The following is an 18,637-nucleotide window of genomic DNA, read 5'->3' as shown; positions in this document are numbered from 1 at the left end:
TTAAAACACTAATCTTGTCAACCTCATCAGTATAACCTCATCACAGTGATAGAATTTATAACACATGAGGAGATCACATATAATCTCATCATAGTGGTAGAGTTTACAATACATAAGGAAATCACATCAGATAACACAATCATACAGCACTGGGAATCATGACCTAGCCAAGGTGCTACACACATTTTTTGGGGGACACAATTCAATCCATGACAATTGGGTAACACCAACCCTAGTGATGCCACTGGCTTTACATCCTCATCAATACTTGGTATGGTCAATTTTTAAAAATTTCACCATCCTAGTGGATGTGTAGTGATATCTCATTGAGGTTTTAGTTTGCATTTCCCTAATGACAATGTTGTCGAACATCTTCTCATGTGCTTGTCATCTGTATATCTTCTCTGGTGAAGCTTTTGTTCAGATTTCTTGACCCTTTTCTTTTCTTTTTTTTTTTAATTGGGTAAGCCAACACTTTTGATTTGCGAGAACTCTAGTGGCTCAGTGGTTAAATGCTTGATTGCTAACCAAAAGCTTTGTGGCTTGAATCCACCTGCTGCTTTGTGGGAGAAAGATGTGGCAGTTTGCTTCCGTAAAGGTTACAGACCTGGAAACTTTATGGGGCAATTCTACTCTGTGCTATAGGGTTGCTGAGTCAGAATTGACTCAACAGCAATGGGCTTTTGAGCTTCAAACGCCTGAGTCCCGTTCCAGTACAACCCTTTGACAGTGATTGTTGGGACATCCTTCTCCTCCCGCCAGAGCCAGCACCACTTCTTATCGGCACTCTCCAAATGACAGAGAAAATCTTTATGAGGAAAATTATTGTAGATCGCATACTATCTATCAGACAAACCCAGAAACCCCCATCTCATCCCAGAGTGGTAGAAAGAGAGTAAGTTTTAGAATTGGACAAATTTGTTTTGAAACCCGGAAATTATGAGCTGTGTGGCATTAGACATGTTATGTCAGTTTTTTGAGCCCTTGTTTTCCTTATATGTAAAGGGGGATAATGATCTCTACCTAACAGATTTGTTGTGAGAATAAGAGATTTATGTATATAACGCATTTAAAACAGTGTGGTACATTTGTTGTTGTTAGCTGCCATTGAGTCGGCCCTTGACTCATAGTGACCCGTGCACAATGAAACAAAACGCTGCCTGGTCCTGTGCCATCCCCATGATCTGTTGCAGATCAGACCTTTGTGATCCATAGGATTTTCATTGACTGATATTTGGAAGTAGATTGCTAGGCTTTTTTTTTTTTTCCCCTAGTCTGTCTTAGTCTAGAAGCTTTGCTGAAACCTCTTCAGCATCATAGCAACACACAAGCCTCAACTGACACACATGTGAAATGATAATTATTAGCTATTAATATGTGACAGCTTATATTGTAAACTATTAAGAGAAAGTCTTTGTATAATAACTGGTATAGTACTACATGTAAAAGGACACTAATATAGCTTTCTGATGATGATAGGATTACTCTGTTGTCTCATAAAATATCTTTTTAAAGATTACTAGATCCATGTAGAATTGGTACAGGCTCTTATTGCAGAATAAGGATCTGGTTGTAGATCTTTTAGCTGTAAGAGGGGATTAAATGGAAAGAGGTTAATTTTATTAATAATTAAACTGACACTAAGATACATTTTATTTTTTTAATTCACAAGGTTCAAAGAAGGTTGAAATATACATGTTCTTTTTCACCAAAGGCCTTCTCTACCATTGAAGATGCATCCAGAAACTGTTGCCTCATTTGCTTGCAAAAGCTCCTTCCTGAGCATATTATAATTTCAGCAAATTAAAACTTTTGAGTTCTGGATTCCTAATTGAGGAAGCCTGTGATCACATTCTTAGTATTTTGAATGTTTAGGTATATCACCAGTGATCTTTAATGATGTGCAAATTATAATCTCCAGTATAATACCATGAACTGAGATGATGTGATTTGACCTGTGTGGTTCCAACGCATCAGAAAAATAATTGATTAGAAAGAAGTTCTAATCAATGCCATAGGTGGTTGTGTTAGGATGGTGGAATTAAGGATCATTTATTATCTTTTTCAGAGCCCCTGGCTTAAGGAAAGGCCTAATTCAAAGAGGAGTTAGCGATATTAGGAAAAGAATGAATATAAATTTCAGCCTAGGACAAATAGGTAAGACCAAACCAAACCAGTTGCCATCAAGAAGACTCTGACTCATGTTGACCCCATGTGTGTCAGAGTAAAACTGCGCTCCATAGTGTTTTCAGTGGCTGATTTTTTGGAAGTAAATCACCAGGCCTTTCTTCCAAGGAATCTCTAGGTGGACCCGAACCTCCAATCTCTCAGTTACCAGCCGAGGGCGTTATCATTTGCACCACCTAGGAACTTCAGGACAAATAGGTAAAGCGAGAGAAATATGACTGTGGCTGGTTGCGTCCATGGACAGGACCCAACTAGGAAGTTTCCTACAGGATGCAAAAAAAAAAAAAAAGAACTCTCAGAGTTAGGGTTTTGCCTATAATTATAACTTTACTGGGCAAAAAGAAAGAGAAAAGAAATGAAGAGAAATGTGGAAGAGAATGAGAATATGTCAACAAAAGGTTTGTCAGGACACAGAGAGGATAACAAGTTTAGATCAAGAGCTGGTCTGCTTAATGCAGAAATTATTCTTACTTTACTTCATGGGTTTGCTAGACAAGCTGACTCTTACATTTCCTATTTTTCGAATCTTTTATATGTGCATTTCCATCGCCTTTTAGGCTCAGATGGAAAATTAGCTTCAGTTACATTTTGCTAAATGAACTAGCTTGAGTGAGCTCTATTAAGTCAGCCTCATAAATCAGCTTCTCTGTTCCTTAATAATTAATTCTGCCCTTTCCTGGACTCTCTCCCACTTATCTCTTTTCAGCTGTGGAGTTATCCATGACCGAAAACAGTGTCCTTGATCACAGTACCAAGTGTTATCACACGTCCTCTCTGCTATCTCTCCTCAGTTCTTTCTCTCCATTCCTCCTTCCCAAGGTCCTCTCTTTAGTGGAATGTTTTAGACACCACTTTGTTCTCAACTCTGCCCCCAGACAGATTCTGGGCCAAATCTTATCTAGGTACTTCTTGGGGTTTTTTCTTTACCTGCAAACTTGGCAAATTTCTTCAGGCAAGAGTGACATATGGTGCAATCTCTGGACCAGGAAACTCCCACTCAAAGGAGTTCTGGGGGCTGGAAGTAGGTGCTAATGGTGAGAAAACTGTTAGGGAGGCTCAAGGCTAAATTTAGGCAAAATTGCAAAGCTGATAGACTTTATCTTCAGGCCAACAGCTCTACTTTCAGCCCTCACCACCCTTCTTCCAGGATTTCAATGCCTTCATACTCCTTCTGGAAGTCCTGGTCTCCCTTCCCTGGCCTGCCCGACCTAGACAGCTAATAGGATTCTGGATCTAATTTTCTATTCTTACTCTTATTCAAATTTTCATTTAATTAACTCTCAATCAATAAAAAATGGGCAAAAGATTTAAACAGCTACTTCAGCGAAGAAGAGATAGATACTAGATAGATACATAGATAGCTACCATCATGTTGACTTTAACTCATGGCAACCTTAGGTACAACAGAATGAAATGTTGCCTAGGCCTGTGTCATCCTCACAATCGCTGGCATGCTTGAGTAATTTATTGCAGCTGTTGTCCCAGTCCATCTCACTGAGGGTCTCCTTTGCCCTCACTGGCCCTCTATTTCACCAAACATGATGTCCTCCACCAGCAATTGATCCCTCCTGATGATGTATCCAAAGCAAATGAGTTGAACAATGTTCTATCATGATCCATAGGTAGCAGAGTCTGGTGGATGCTGGTCGGTTCCTGAAAATGATAATAATAGCAAGTATGTGTAGGCTGGTAAAATGAAGTCTGGCTATCTCTCACTATGATAAATTAAAAAGTATGGCCACAGGACTCTGCAACTTCTCCTACCCAGAGGTGGATTTATTTCCCTACTCCTTGAATTTGGGCTGGCCTTGTGACTTGCTTTGACCAATAGGATGCGGCAGAACTGACATTGTTCAAGATCCACAACCTAGGCCTAAGAGACCTTGCAGTTTCCACCATGTCTTGGCCATCTTGGCATGCTCCTGCAATTAGGTAAGCCTGCACTAAACTACTGAATTACGTCTGCTGGAAAGAACCAGCTGACAACTGGTACCAACGCTCCAGTCCTGCGAGTGAGGTGATCATTTTAGTTCATCCTGCCCTGGTCAATCCACCAGATGATTGCAGGTTTATGAGTGATGGCAGATAAGACTGCCGGAAGAAATGCCTGGCTGAGCCCAGCCCCAATTGCAGAATAGTGAGCAAATAAATAGTTGTTTTAACGTGCTAAGTTTTGGGCTGGTTTGTTATGCAGTAATAGATAACTAAGGAGCCCTGGTGGTGCAATGGTTAAGCACTCGGCTGCTAACAGAAAGACTGGCAGTTCGAACTGACCCAGAGGCTCTGTAGAAGAAAAGACCTGATGATCTGCTTTCACAAAGATTACTGCTTAGAAAACCCTATCTGGTAGTTCTACTCTGTCACATGGGGTTGCTATGAATCAGAATGGACTCGTTGTCACCTAAAAACAAAAACAGCAGTAGATAACTGCAACGCTCACTTTAGGGCCAGCCATTTGTAAAATCTAAGTGAGAAATAATTTTAATTCTCCAGGAATCCAGATTCCTGGGTCCTTAGAGTTGGGGTAACCCACCCAGGCCATTGGCCCTTAGGTGTCCTTTTGAACCTTGAGCCTTTAAGGAACTGGTTTTCCTGGAGTCACTTTCAGGTCAAACAACAGCCTCGTAAGCAGCTTAGCGGAGACTGTTCTGATTTACTCATTGGGCTGTTTTGGAGAATTATCTATGTGCAGTCAGTTTTGAGAAACAGGAACTCCAGGGTCTGGCTGAAAGCTGTGTTTTAGGATCTATGGCAAGTCCTTAATGACTTTGTTTTTACAAATGACTGACCCTGAAACCCTGCATGTGCTCTGACTCTGCCTCCTGAGAAATCAACATGAGAGGAATTTACAATGACTTTCAGGAAACTACCCTGCCCAAACCCCGCCTATATAATGTGTTTTCACTACCCGCTCTTTGGAGAGCCTTCCAGATACCTTCGGATTAATGCTGCCCAATTTGAATCTTGTCTACTCACGATAAATACATTCTGTTACACTAATTTTTGGTATTTCTCTGTGCATTTAGGTTTTTGACATAAGGCAGTTCCTAGTTAGATCCTTAGAACCTATTTCTAGTGTTTTTACTGCCTTGCTCTATAATTTTGGGCAAGTCACTTATCATGTGCACCTCAATTATGTCACTCTTCAAATGGGAATGTCACCATATATCTTAGAGGAGTGTGTTGAAAAAAAATTTTTGTAGAATATTTCTATATATAGTTGTGTGGGAGTAAAAAGTTTGGCTACATATTTAGAAAGTGGGTCTATTTTGATAGCACTGGCTAACAAGGTTTCTTTATTTGAGGCTGTCCTTAAATAGACTTAATGTCAGTCTGTTTTAGTTTTATTAGCAGACAGACTTCAGACTACTGATTATTGCCTTCTTCCTTCTTGTCTATCCTCACATCCCTTTTCTCCCCTCCCCATGCCTTTCCTGTCATCTTTAGGGCAGGAGACCAGGGATTGATGTTGCAGCCGTGTATAGCCTTTGTCTTTTCCATTTAGGAAAGTCTGAATCTTATTGCTGTCTCTTGCTGCCGGCACAGTGTCCTACATCTAGTAGGTGCTCAATGTATGTTGAGTGATAATACTATTAAACTGCCAATGCTTGAGTAAAAGGGCCCAAGGAAGGTGAAAATTTGATTATTTCATTAGAGAGATGATGCTACAGTTTAAAAGAGGCATCTGCTAAAGCCAGTGTCCAGGGTGAGTTCATCCAGGACCTTGGGATAGATTTTATTTTGCAAGAATCCTCTGAGTGGGCTCTTTGGTTATGCCAAGATAAAGCAAGTGGTGGCCCTTTTTCCTGGAGGAAGGAAGTAATAGGGCAAGTTTCCCGGCTAAAACTTGGTCTAATCCCTGGCATGTGGTTGACTGCTGGGGAAAGGTTGGAGAAATGTGAATTGGGAGCCAAGGACCTTCTTTGAGTGAAAGGGATCTAGTACCCAGATTACATCTCACTTGGAGTTAAACATTCTTTAACACTTCCAATGCCTGAGATGATCCCAACCAAGGTGAGCGCCCCAAGGGGCAATTCAAATTGACAGTGAGGGGAGCCTGAAATGGCAATTTGGGCTTAATACTAGCACTGAGATTGTCATATTATAAAGACTGGTTTGGGCAGAGTGTGCCTACGGCTGGAAATCTCTCCTGACCTAGTTACCTAATACTTTGAGTGAGCCTTGGAAATAATAACTGTGTGAAAGTGTGAAACGCAGATTAAACTTTAGGAGTCCAGGCCTGCCGAGGTATGGTAAGACTAAAACTCTGATCTAGTGTAACAGTGTGTTACACCATGAGAACAATTTTCTCTTTAACTAAGGGTTGAGGTGTAGACCTGAAGTACCTGGGCTCAAATCCCAGCTCTACCATCTATCTTATTGTTACAAGGATTAAATGAGATCACATAGTAAGTTGCTTAGAACAATGCTTGGTACAGAGGGGTCAGTAAATGTTGGCTATTTGCTTTCACAGGTGTGGACAAGGATGACATAAAAAAACCCAAACCAAACCTGTTGCCTTCGAGTCAATTCTGACTCATAGTGACCTCACAGGACAGAGTAGAACTGCCCCATAAGGTTTCCAAGGAGTGGCTGGTAGATTTGAACTGCCGACTTTTTAGCTAGCAGCCGAGGCTCCAAGGATGACATAGGGCTATGAAAATCTTCCTTTTTCTAATTGTGACCCTGTGGGCAGCAATGGCAGATTCTTTGGCTTTCCCTCCAAGAGGGACTTGGAATAAGGACTGTAGGATTCTTGACCACCACTAAATTGGTTTTAGTTATCTAGTTGCTGTTATAACAGAAACATCATAAGTGGGTGGCTTTAACAAACATAAATTTATTTTTTCATAGTTAGGAGGCTAGAAGTCCAAATTCAGGATGCTGGCTCTAGGCGAAGGCTTCTCTCTCTGCTGACTCTGGAGGACGGTCCTTGTCTCTTTTCAGTTTCTGTTCCTGAGTTCCTTGGTGATCTTCATGTGGTGTCTATCTTCCACTACCTGTGCGTTCCACTGACAGTGATGGTGTTTTTAGAGGGTTGTCATGTCTGGGGTATAAGCTGTGACACCATGTCTCTTGCAGCTTACCTTAAAGTACCAACAAACAGTAGTGGTTTAGGCACCCTTCAGCCTCAAGCTGGCTTCTTTGGGCCCAGCTTCAAGGTGGCAGAGGGACCACCCAGGGCAGACCTACACAGGGGGGCACATGAAGGATTTAGGATTGTCATCAAGGGTTTGTTTCCTGGCAGGGAAGAAGCACAGCTTCACATGGCAAAACAGGGACTCCAGTTGTTTGACTGGACATTAAAAAGAAATGTGTCTGGGGAGGGAGTAATAGGGAGTTATGGTTTAATAGCAGATTTTGACTCATGGCAACCTCATGTATGTCAGAGTAGAACTGTGCTCCTTAGGGTTTTCAATGGCTGATTTTTCAGAAGTAGATCACCATGCCTTTCTTCCAAGGTGTCTCCAGGTGGACTTGAACTTCGGATCTTTTGGTTAGCAGTTGAGTACATTAACAATTTACATTACCCAGAAACTCATTAATGGAGACAGAGTTTCTGTTTGGAATGATAAAAAAGATCTGGAAAATAGATAGTAGTGATGTACTTAACACCACTGAATTGTACATTCAAGAATGGTTAATTTTATATTATGTATACCCCCACTGCCATCGGGTCGATTCCGACTCATAGAGACCTCACAGGGTTTCCAAGGCTTTAAATCTCTATGGAAGCACACTGCCACATCTTTCTCCCACTGATGTTTTTGAACCGTTGACTTTTTGGTTAGCAGTAGAGCACCTTAACTACTGTTCACCAGGGCTCCTTTATGTTACATATGTTGTTGTTGTTATTAGATGTCGTCGAGTTGGTTTCGACTCATAGTGACCCTATGTACAACAGAACACAACACTGCCTGGTCCTGCACCATCCTCACAATCACGGTTACGCTTGAGCACATTGTTGCAGCCACTGTGTCAGTCCATCTCATTGAGGGTCTTCCACTTTTTTGCTGACCCTCTACTTTACCAAGCATGATGTCCTTCTCTAGGGACTGATCCCTTCTGATAACACATCCAAAGTATATGAGACGTAGTTTCACCATCCTTGCTTCTAAGGAGCATTCTGGTTGTACTGCTTCCAAGACAGATTTCTTCGTTTTTTTGGCAGTCCGTGGTATATTATTCAGTGTTCTTTGCCAACACCACAATTCAAAGGTATCAATTCTTCTTTGGTCTTCCTTAGTCTTCTTTATTTATCGTTCAGCTTTCGCATACGTATGAGGTGATTGAAACACTATGGCTTGGGTCAGGCGCACCTTAGTCTTCAAGGTGACATCTTTGCTTTTTAACACTTTAAAGAGGTCTTCTGCAGTAGATTTGCCCAATGCAATGTGTCTTTTGATTTCCTGACTGCTGCTTCCATGGGCGTTGATTGTGGATCCAAGTAAAATGAAATCCTTGACAACTTCAATCTTTTCTCCGTTTATCATGATGTTGCTTCTTGGTCCCGTTGTGAGGATTTTCGTTTTCCTTATGTTGAGGTGTAATCCTACTGAACGTTGTAGTCTTTGATCTTTATCAGTAAGTGCTTCAAGTCCTCTTCACTTTCAGCAAGCAAGGTTGTGTCATCTGCATAATGCCAGTTGTTAATGAGTCTTCCTCCAATTCTAATACCGTGTTCTTCTTCACATAGTCCATCTTCTCAGATTATTTGCTCAGCATATGCGTTGAATAAGTATGGTGAAAGGATACAACCCTGATGCACACCTTTCCTGACTTTAAACCATGTATACTTTAGTACAATAAAAATAAAAGTTAAAAAAATAAAAGAAAGACTTGTGACCTTGCTTTATCTACCTAAACTGGAGTGAAGAGGCTCACATCAGGACTTTTCCAATTCCCTCTACCGCACCCAAAAAAAACAAAACAAACCCGTTGCCCTCGATTCCATTCTGACTCATAGCAACCTGGTTCTCAAAGTGTGGTCCTGAACCAGCACCATCAGCATTACCTGGGAACTGTTTAAAAATGCAAATTTTCAAGCTCCACCCCAGAGCTACTGAATCATAAACTCGGAGGCGAGGTTCCAGCAAGCCCTGGGGTGATTCTGGTTCTTACTAAACTGAGCTCCCAACATCCCTGCCAAATGGTTGTTTGTCCAATCTCTGTTTGACCTCTTGTGATGGGGGAACTCACTACCTCTGAGCAGTCCCCTTGAACACATCTTGCCCAAATAAAATTCCTTGTCATTTCCTTTTTTCTAGTTCTACCATATAATTGAGTCACTCTGAGGAGTCAAATAAACAAAAAAACCAAATGAGCACCAGGCAACTTACTTTGTTTATCTTACATTTAGTTTGGATACTATACTCCTACTGACATGTAATTTGTATGATGTATGGATCTTGAAATAGTAGTGAAAACTAATACTTTATGGCTTCTGCATCCAGATTCTTTGTCAAATATTTATTGCCCAGTGAACATTTATGTATACAGATTAAGGCATTTCTTAAATTTAAAGAAAGCAAATTGTAATGTGAAAGGAAGCATGAAATAGTGGAAAGAACTCTGGTCCAGTAATAATAAGACCTGAGTTCTGGTCCTAGAGCTGCTATTGATTAGCTCCTTGTAATTGAGTATGCCCTTTATTTTCCTGATGCCCTGGTTTCCCGATCTGTAAAATGAGGAGGTTGTTTTAATGGTCTCTTATTTGGGTTTCTAGGAGTCTTACTTTGGGGGGCAACCTCTATGATATAAGGAATACATTTAAACAAGGGATCTATATTAACTGGAAAAAATATACAATGCCCACCAAGAAAATTTATTACAAAAAAATCAAGCCTGTCTCTTTAAACAACACTTGTGTCCTGCGTTGGAGTCTGGGTCCTGATTCTTCTTGCTTTGGAAATGAGCGATAGGTGGCTTGGCAGAAGAAAGAACAGGTGCCAGAGGAGTGTAACAGGGGCTTTGGAGAAGTGACAGACTTGCTTTCCTGAAATAAGCCTCAGCTTTTGGCCAAATGACTTGTGTAGATTTCCATAAATAAAAAACCTCATGGTAGATAATAGATTCATTAAAAGGTCTTAAAAAATAGGATCTAGGATTGAGCTAGAGCAGGGGACACTGTGCAACTTTCTTCCTTCTCCTTCCCTTTCTCCCTTTCCTTCTCTTTTCTTCACCCTCTAAGAGCCTTTATCTGAAAAGCAGAGAAGAGGTAGGTCAGGACCTTCTGGTTACAAATAATTGATTGGCTAGTTTAGTTCAAAAGGTATTTAATTTTTGAGTGATGGACACTGGGGTTGCTACAGATTTAAAGGAACAAATGAATAGTTGAGGCTTGGGAAGTCCAGGGACCAGGCTGACCAATCTAAGCAGGGAAACAAACTCTGGACATTTTCCGTGTGATGCTGCCGTGGGACGATGCAACTCCAACTGCCCTGTAAGTTTGTGTCTCAGCTCAAGATTCCAATTCCCCACGAAGAGATTTTTTTTTTTTTCATTTTTTAAATTTGTGCTTTAGGTGAAGGTTTACAGAGCAGATTAGTTTCTCATTAAACAACTAATTAATACACATACCATTTTGTGACATTGGCTGCCAACCCCTCGACCTATCAATACTCTCCTTTTCTCAACCTTGGATTCCCCATTTCCATTCATCCAGCTTTCCTGTCCCTTCCTGCCTTCTTGTCCTTGTCCCTGGGTTGGTGTGCCCCTTTAGTCTTGTTCTGTTTTATGGGCCTGTCTACTCTTTGGCTGAAGGGTGAACTCAGGAGTGACTTCATTACTAAGCTAAAAAGTGTCTGGGGGCCATACTCTCGGGGTTTCTCCAGTCTCCCAGGAAGAGATTTTGTTTAACCCAGCTTAGGTCCTGTGCCCACCCCTGTCGTCAGGGGTGGAGTCTTGTGATTAAAGCCTCACCAGAAACTATCAAACGGAGTGGGGCAGCTTTCCCAAAAGTGTGTGTGGTGGGAGTGGGGTTTGGTGACTGCTACCAGAAGGAAGAGGGGTGATGGGTAGACAAATGCCATGATGTCCAAGGCTCCAGAACCTCTTTGGGATAACTACAAGTGAGAGCAGCATCAGGTGCCACAATGTGCTCCCCAGGCATGACTGCGTAATTCCAGAAGCTCTGAGAGCCAGCCAGCCTGGCAACTGGTATACAGTGGCTGGCTTATATCATAAATGCCTGTCCTGGACAGGGTGTGGTACCTTTTTTTTTCTTCTTTTGAACCTTGTAAATAGTTGGCATTCAATGACATTCATTGAATGAATGAATGAATGAATGACACAGCTCTTACATGGGATAAGGAACTTCTGTTGCACATTAGCCTGAGTTGAATCAGTTTAGAAACTGTTTAATTACAAATCTTTTAGATGCAAAAAATTGAAGCCCACCAGAGCTATCTTTAGCACAAGATGGTCGTTGCTGGGGTACTATTTCGGTGATGCAGGGTCAGACTTGAACCACGGCCTGACTGCCAGGGACCCTTAGCCTCTTGTCCCTGCTCCTTTCTGAACCTCTGCTCCATTCTCTCCTCCTGCCTTAGGTTGGCATTCTCTAATTTTCAGTCCACATTGTCAGAAAATAACTGTCCATGACTCCAGGATTTATATCTCCTCTACTCAAGAGGCCAGAGTGACTGAGACTGAGTTACTTTCAACCCCATTCCAAATTCTTAGAGCCTGGATTCTAACTGACCTGGCTTAGGCCTGGAGTTCTCACCTGGCTCAATCAATTAGAGACAAAATGGCTCCCTGGGAGCTGGGGGGAGAACTTCTGTCACCATATAGATTTGTCTGTAGGAGCTGCTCCTGGAAGAGCAGGGAGATTTGAGCAGACAACCCAATAGGTGTCTCCTACAGAAGAGTATTTACTTACACTTAGACAGTGCTTTAAGAACACTTGATATCCATAATCTTATTTGATTCTTGGCACAACCCTAGAGGTAGGCAAAACAGGTATTAATATTCTTATTTTTATATCTACTTTATTTTATTCTGTCCTGGGGGCTATTTTTAAAATTTCTCTCTTCCATTTGACATTACATGTATTTGATGGCAGAGACCGTATTTTATTGTATCTTTGCATCTATATCCCTAGTACCTAGCTCTGAGCCCTGTCCATAGTAGGTATTTAATTGATATTTATTAAACTGAATTCCTATTTTACAGATGGGGAAACTGAGCTCCAGAGAATACAGAGAAGCCCCCAAGAGCACCCAGTTATATCACAGCTTACACTAGGCTCCCAGCTGAGAGAGAGGGTCTCCAGTGACACAGAAAGTCCACGCAGAGGGCTCAGGATCTGATGTTAGAAGGCTGGAGTCTGGAAGTCTCCAGGAAAACAATCTCAGCCTTCCAAGAAAGCTCCTTGCCAGAGGAGGTAGACAAGCAAATCAGAAAGGCAGGCTATTAAAACTTGTCTTAATAACCTCTAAAAAAAAAATTTTATTTTATTTTATGTTGTTGTTGAAAATGTATGCAGTAAAACATATGTCAATTCAATAATTTCTACACGTGTAATTCAGTGACATTGATTATATTTTTCAAGTTGTACAACCATTCTACCCTCCTTTTCCAAGTTGTTCCTCCACTAGTAACATGAACTCACTGCCCTCTAAGTTTCTTCTCTAACTTTTTGAGTTGCTGTTGTCAGTTTGATTCCATATAGATGGTTCTTTAAAAGAGCACAATGCTCAAGGTAGAAAACTTTCTTAATAACTTTTTAATACTGACAACTTTTGGGAGTTGACTCAACTATTTTAGCTGCCTAATATTTGAGCCTGATGGGGGAGAAAGGAGAAAGAGACTGGGAAGCCTCCTATTCCATGGCAGGTGGTAGTCAGGGTCACTTGCAAGCTAGGGTTTATGATCTCTGAATTGAGTTAGATCTTCCAGTTCTGCCACTTACAAAATGACCTGGGCAAGTCATTTCACCTGTCTGTGTTCATCCTCCCAGGATCATGTGCTGGCTTCATGAGAAGATGTAAGTGACAGCCCTTTATAGATGGTAAAGTGTTATGTAAATATTTTCTTCATTCAAAACAGGACAAATAAGAATTGTGTCAGGCAAAGATGAAGAAGGCAAAGTCCTTTTCCTCAAAGATCTCATGGTCAAGGGAGGAAAGCAAATGACAGTTGTTATGGATTAAATTGTGTCCCCCCAAAAGATATGAAATCCTCACTCCTGTACCTGTGAATGTGACCTTGTTTGGGGAAATAAGGCCTTTCTTTGAAGAGTAGTGTCTTATAAAAAGGGAGGACACACACGGAAATAGGTCAGACACACAGGAGGAAGACACCACATGAAGATACATTTACAAACAGCAGAGGAATGCCAAGGATTGTCGATAGCCACTAGAAGCTTGGATAGAGACATAGAAGAGTTCCTTTCACCAAGCCCTCGGAAGGAATTGACATGGCCGATGCATAATTTGGACTTCTAGCCTCCAGAAAATAAATTTCTGTTCTTTAAGGTCACTCACTTGGGTAGGACACTAAGATAACTGTGTCAAGTGGGGAGGGCTCTAAGTGTGGGCCAATCCTGTGGGAGCACAGAGAGGCAGCTTTCCCTGGGATAGTCAGGAAAGGTTTCCTAGAGAACGGAACGCTTCAGCTAGCTCTTAAGGATGTATAGGGATTTACCAGGTAGAGGAAGTTGAATTGTCAGGAAATGGTGGAATTATGACAGGGTGACTATTAAGAAATGGAATTATGAAGAGATGGCCTCAGTGTGATATTTCTATTGTGAGATATCACCAGAGCCTTTGTATTCATGCTATGTAGGCTACATTCAGCAGTCTGATTTCAGGGCTATCAACCAAGAGTCCCTTTGAAATCACTGGCTCTCAAGATTTCTTTTTCCCAGCTTGCTGGTAGCATCCCTTCCTCTGTTCAGCTCAGTTTCTTTAGAGCTAGAGGAGATCTTGAGAAATTATCTGGTGCAATCCTTTGGTATCCATTTAGGTAGGTATAGAATTGATATCCCATTTTATAGATAAGGAGTCCCTGAGTGGTGCAAAAGGTTAACATGCTCCACTGTTAACTGAAAGGTTGGAGGTTTGAGTCCACCCAGAGGCACCTCGGAAGAAAGGCCTGGAGATATACTTCTGAAAAATCAGCCATTGAAAACCCTATGGAGCACAGTGATACTCTGACATACAGGGGTCACCATGAGTCAGAATCAGCTCGATGGCAACTGTGTGTGTGTTTTTTTTTGCTGTTGTTTTTTGTTTTTTTTACTGGTCACAACCCCAGAGGAGAATAACAGCAGCGATAGAGGAGTGGGCAAATGAAGGAGGGGAATGTAGGGAAGAGAGGGAGGGAGAGAAACAGACAGCACACACAGAAGCAGCTGTAGCTCATGATGTACACAAACCATTCAGCCTGTGTGTATAGAGCTGTGAGGAGGAGGGAAGGAAGAGAGCGGGCATTGTTGAAGTAATTGGAGTGACAGGAGGCAAATGTGTTGGCTGTGGGTTATTAACAGGCACTTGAACATATATTTACGACTCAGGGCTTAAACTAAGCAGAAGAAGTTAGTTACAGCAAGCCAGCTCCAAGCCCCAAACAAAAGACACCTGAAGTGTGCAAGGTGTTGGATGCTTTGGAGCTCAGCTCTCTCAGTTTAGTAAGAGGCAGCCTTAGGTAGTAGTCGTAAGGTCTTTGATGCTTGCTTCAGCCCTATGTGCAGTTCTGCCCTTGGGCATGTGCAGCAGAGCACAGTGCTCTATTTCCTTGAAGGAGGAGGAGGAGGAGGAGGAAGAAAAAAGTAAAGATTAAGATAGAGACACAGACAGATGCCAGGTTGCTCATGTCAAAACCTAAGCACCAGCCAATCCTCTCAAAGATTTTCATCCTCACACTTCCAGCCTCATGTCTGAATGGGGAAATTCCTTGCTTCATCTATGAGACTGAAACTACTTACTATATCCCAGAGGCTCAGAAGCAGAGCATGGGAATCTAAATGTCAAGAGGTAATAAATAAAAACAGACTTCTGACCCTGACCCTGGAGGGTGATCTGGAGGTAGGAGTCCCTGGTCAGAATAGTGACATGAATGTGGGAACAGAGACCAAACCTCAGACTTCCTCTGCATTCTCCTCAGACCCCAACAGACATCCTCAGTCTGTCCTCCATGCTAAGAAAGAACCTCTGGACGATGGATTCTCCGAGGTAGAGTCTAAACTGAGTCTGAAGTGGAGGGTTTCAGCTTGGTCCCTGGCTTCAGGGACTTAGGCAGAAAGGAAAGGGGTGAGATGAAAGCGGGGGGGCTGCCCCAGGTGTCACTGTCTGACATATTGAGGCTTGAATGAGTGTAAGGTTCTCATAGGAGTCCGTGGGTAGTGCAAACGGTTAAGCACTCAACTACTAGCCAAAAGGTTGGTGGTTCGAACCTACCCAAAGGTGCCTCAGAAGACAGGCCTGGTAATCTGCTTCCTGAAGGTCACAGCCTTGAAAACTCTCTGGAGAAGTTCTATTCTGCACACATGGGATCACCATGAGTCAGAATCAACTCAGGGCAACTAACAAAAACAACAGAGTTCTCATAAAGGGACTTGAGGCAATCTGCCTCCCTTCCAACCCGCATTGAGTCCTGAAAGGAAGCCTCTCTAGTGCAGTAAATTTAAAAAATATATATATATATATACACATATATATTTTATTTACTTTTGGTAGCAATATACACAGCCAAACGTACACACATTCCTAATTTCTATGTGAACAGTTCAATAACATTGGTTACATACTTCACATTGTATCACTGTTCTATCTCTACCCATATTGTTTCAACATTAATTTAGGCTCTCTGCCCTTAAAGTTCTCATCTGTGCTTTAGATTAACTGTTGTCAATTTATATTCATGTAGATAACTCTTTATAGGAGTGCTACGCTCAAGGCAAACATTCTTGATTAATCAGGCTAAACTGTCGTTTAGTTTAAAGATGGCTTCATGGGATAGTTTTGGTTCAAGTTTTGAAGTTTTTTTTATGGGCACTAGATGCAGGGGTTCCCCTAGTCTCAATGGATCCAGTAAGTCTGGTTTCCATATAAGTTTGAAGATCTGTTCCATGTTTTTCCTCCTTTTGATCAGGATCCATCTATTGGGTCTTTGGTCAAAACATTCAGTAATGGTAGTAGGGCACCATCCATTTCTTCTGGTCTCCTGGTAACAATGGAGGTAATAGTTTACAGAGGCAATTAAACCTGCAGTCCATTTCCTTCTCTGATTCCTGGGTCTCCTTCCTCCTCTGTAGTATAGCAAATTTTGCACAAAGAGAAACTGCTCCCAGATAAAAGTCTTCCTGTGGCATAAACTGGGGTGGGCTCTGGTCAGAGATGGCTGAGTTAGGATTCTGGCTCCAACACGTACCACTCCTGTAATTTAATGGCTCTGTGCTCCAGTTTTTATATGAAAACCAAAAAACCCAAACTAGTTGCTCTTGAGTCAATTATGACTCATGGCAACCCCATGAACTGCTCTCCATAGGGTTTTCAAGGCTGTGACCTTTTGGAAGTAGATCACCTGGCCTTTCTTCCGAGGCACTTCTGGATGAGTTCCAACTGCCAACATTTGATTAGTACCCCAGAGCTTAACCATTTGTGCCACCCAGGGACTCCTTTTTATAGGGAAGGGTTATTATTATTTTTGCAACCATTACTATTTATTTCCAAAACTTTTTTATCACCCTAAACAGAAATTCAGTACCCATTAAGCAATAATTCCCCAATCCCCTCCTTCCCTCAGTCCCTAGTGACCACTAACAAACTTTTGTCTCTGTGCATTTGCCGATTCTAGATATTTCATATAACGGGATCATATAATATTAGTCCTTTTGTGTCTGATTTATTTCACTCAGAATAATGTTTTCAAGGTTCATCCATGTTGTGGCATGTATCAGAACTTCGTTTCTATTTATGGCTTATATTCCATTGTATGTATATACCACACTTTACTTACCCATTCATCTGTTGATGGGCACAGAAGGGTTATAAAAAGTACCTAGCACATAGGTTTTTGGTGAAGATTGAATGAAGAAAGGCATGTGAAGTGGTTAGCACAAGTTGGATACACTGATGTGCCCAAGAAATGTTATCTTACTGTTATTCTCCTCCATGTGCAACCTGTCCTTTCATAGAGACCAAGACACTGGACACCAGGACACCTGGCGAGAAACTTTGGCTTGTTTAACACAAATCACCACTCTCTCAAGAAACATATTCCACATAGGAAAAGTTAGGGAAATAGAGGCAGTTTACCTATGACTAGGTTTTGTGCCTCTGCCTCTTAATTAGTATGTTGCTTGGTCAAATTGACTAGCCTCTCTAAGCCTCAGTTTTCTTATTAATAAAATTGGTTAGGAGGAATACCTATCTCATAGGGGTTTTCTGAGGGCCCAAAGAGGTAATATAATCATTTCTATCTGTATAGGGTCACTATGAGTCGGAATTGACTTGACGGCAGAGGGTTTGGTTTTTTTTTTTTACATCTGTATTAAGGAGTCTTTGGGTGGTGCAGTTAACATGCTGGGCTGCTAACCACCAATGCTCGCGTTCCTTGTCTCTTACTACCCTTGAACTTCATTCCTAGTTGGTTTCTTTGCTCTTTTCTTGAATACACAGGCCCGTTCTTGCCTTAGGGCCTTTTCACTGTTGTTTCCTCTGCCTGAAATGTTCTCCCAGATCTGTATGGCTGGTTTCCTCAATTCCTCCACCTTCTTGGGGAGGCTGGTCTGGCCATCCTGAAATGTAACCTCTCTAACATTTCATACTCCCCTCCCCCACTTTATTTTTTCTTCTTAGCATTCATTCTTCTCTAATATGTATTTAAGGAGCCGTGGTGATGCAATGGTTAAGTGCTTGCCTGCTAACCGAAAGGTGGGTGGTTCAGCCTCACCAGTGGCTCCGCAGGAGAAAAGACCTGGTGATTTGCTCCTGTAGAGATTTCAATCTAGGAAACCCTCTAAGGCAGTTTTACTCTGTCCCATGGGATCGCTATGAGTTGGAATGGACTCAACGGCATACTGCAACAAAAGCAATACATATTTGGTTCAGTGGTAGAACTCTTGCCCTCCATGTGAGAGACCTGGGTTGGATTCCTGGCCAATGCACACATGTGCAGCCACCACTGGTCTGTCACTTGAGGCTTGCATGTTGCTATGATGCTAAAACAGGTTTCAGCAGAGCTTCCAAACTAAGACAGACTAGGAAATAAGGCCTGATGATCTACTTCTGAAAATCAGCCAGTGAAAACCCTATGGATCACAACAGTCCAATCTCATTGTACATGGGGTTGCCATTAGTTGGGGATTGACTCGACAGCAGGTAACAACAACAACAATATACATTTTGCTTGCTTGTCTTGTTTATTGTCTGTCTTCCCTATTAGACTGTGAGCTCTATGAGGGGATTTTTGCCTGTTTTGTCTATTTTGCTCACTACTTTAT

Source organism: Trichechus manatus, unplaced genomic scaffold, assembly GCF_000243295.1.
Source record: "Trichechus manatus latirostris isolate Lorelei unplaced genomic scaffold, TriManLat1.0 scaffold00010, whole genome shotgun sequence".
NCBI lineage: Eukaryota > Metazoa > Chordata > Mammalia > Sirenia > Trichechidae > Trichechus > Trichechus manatus.
This window is presented reverse-complemented; position numbering follows the sequence as displayed.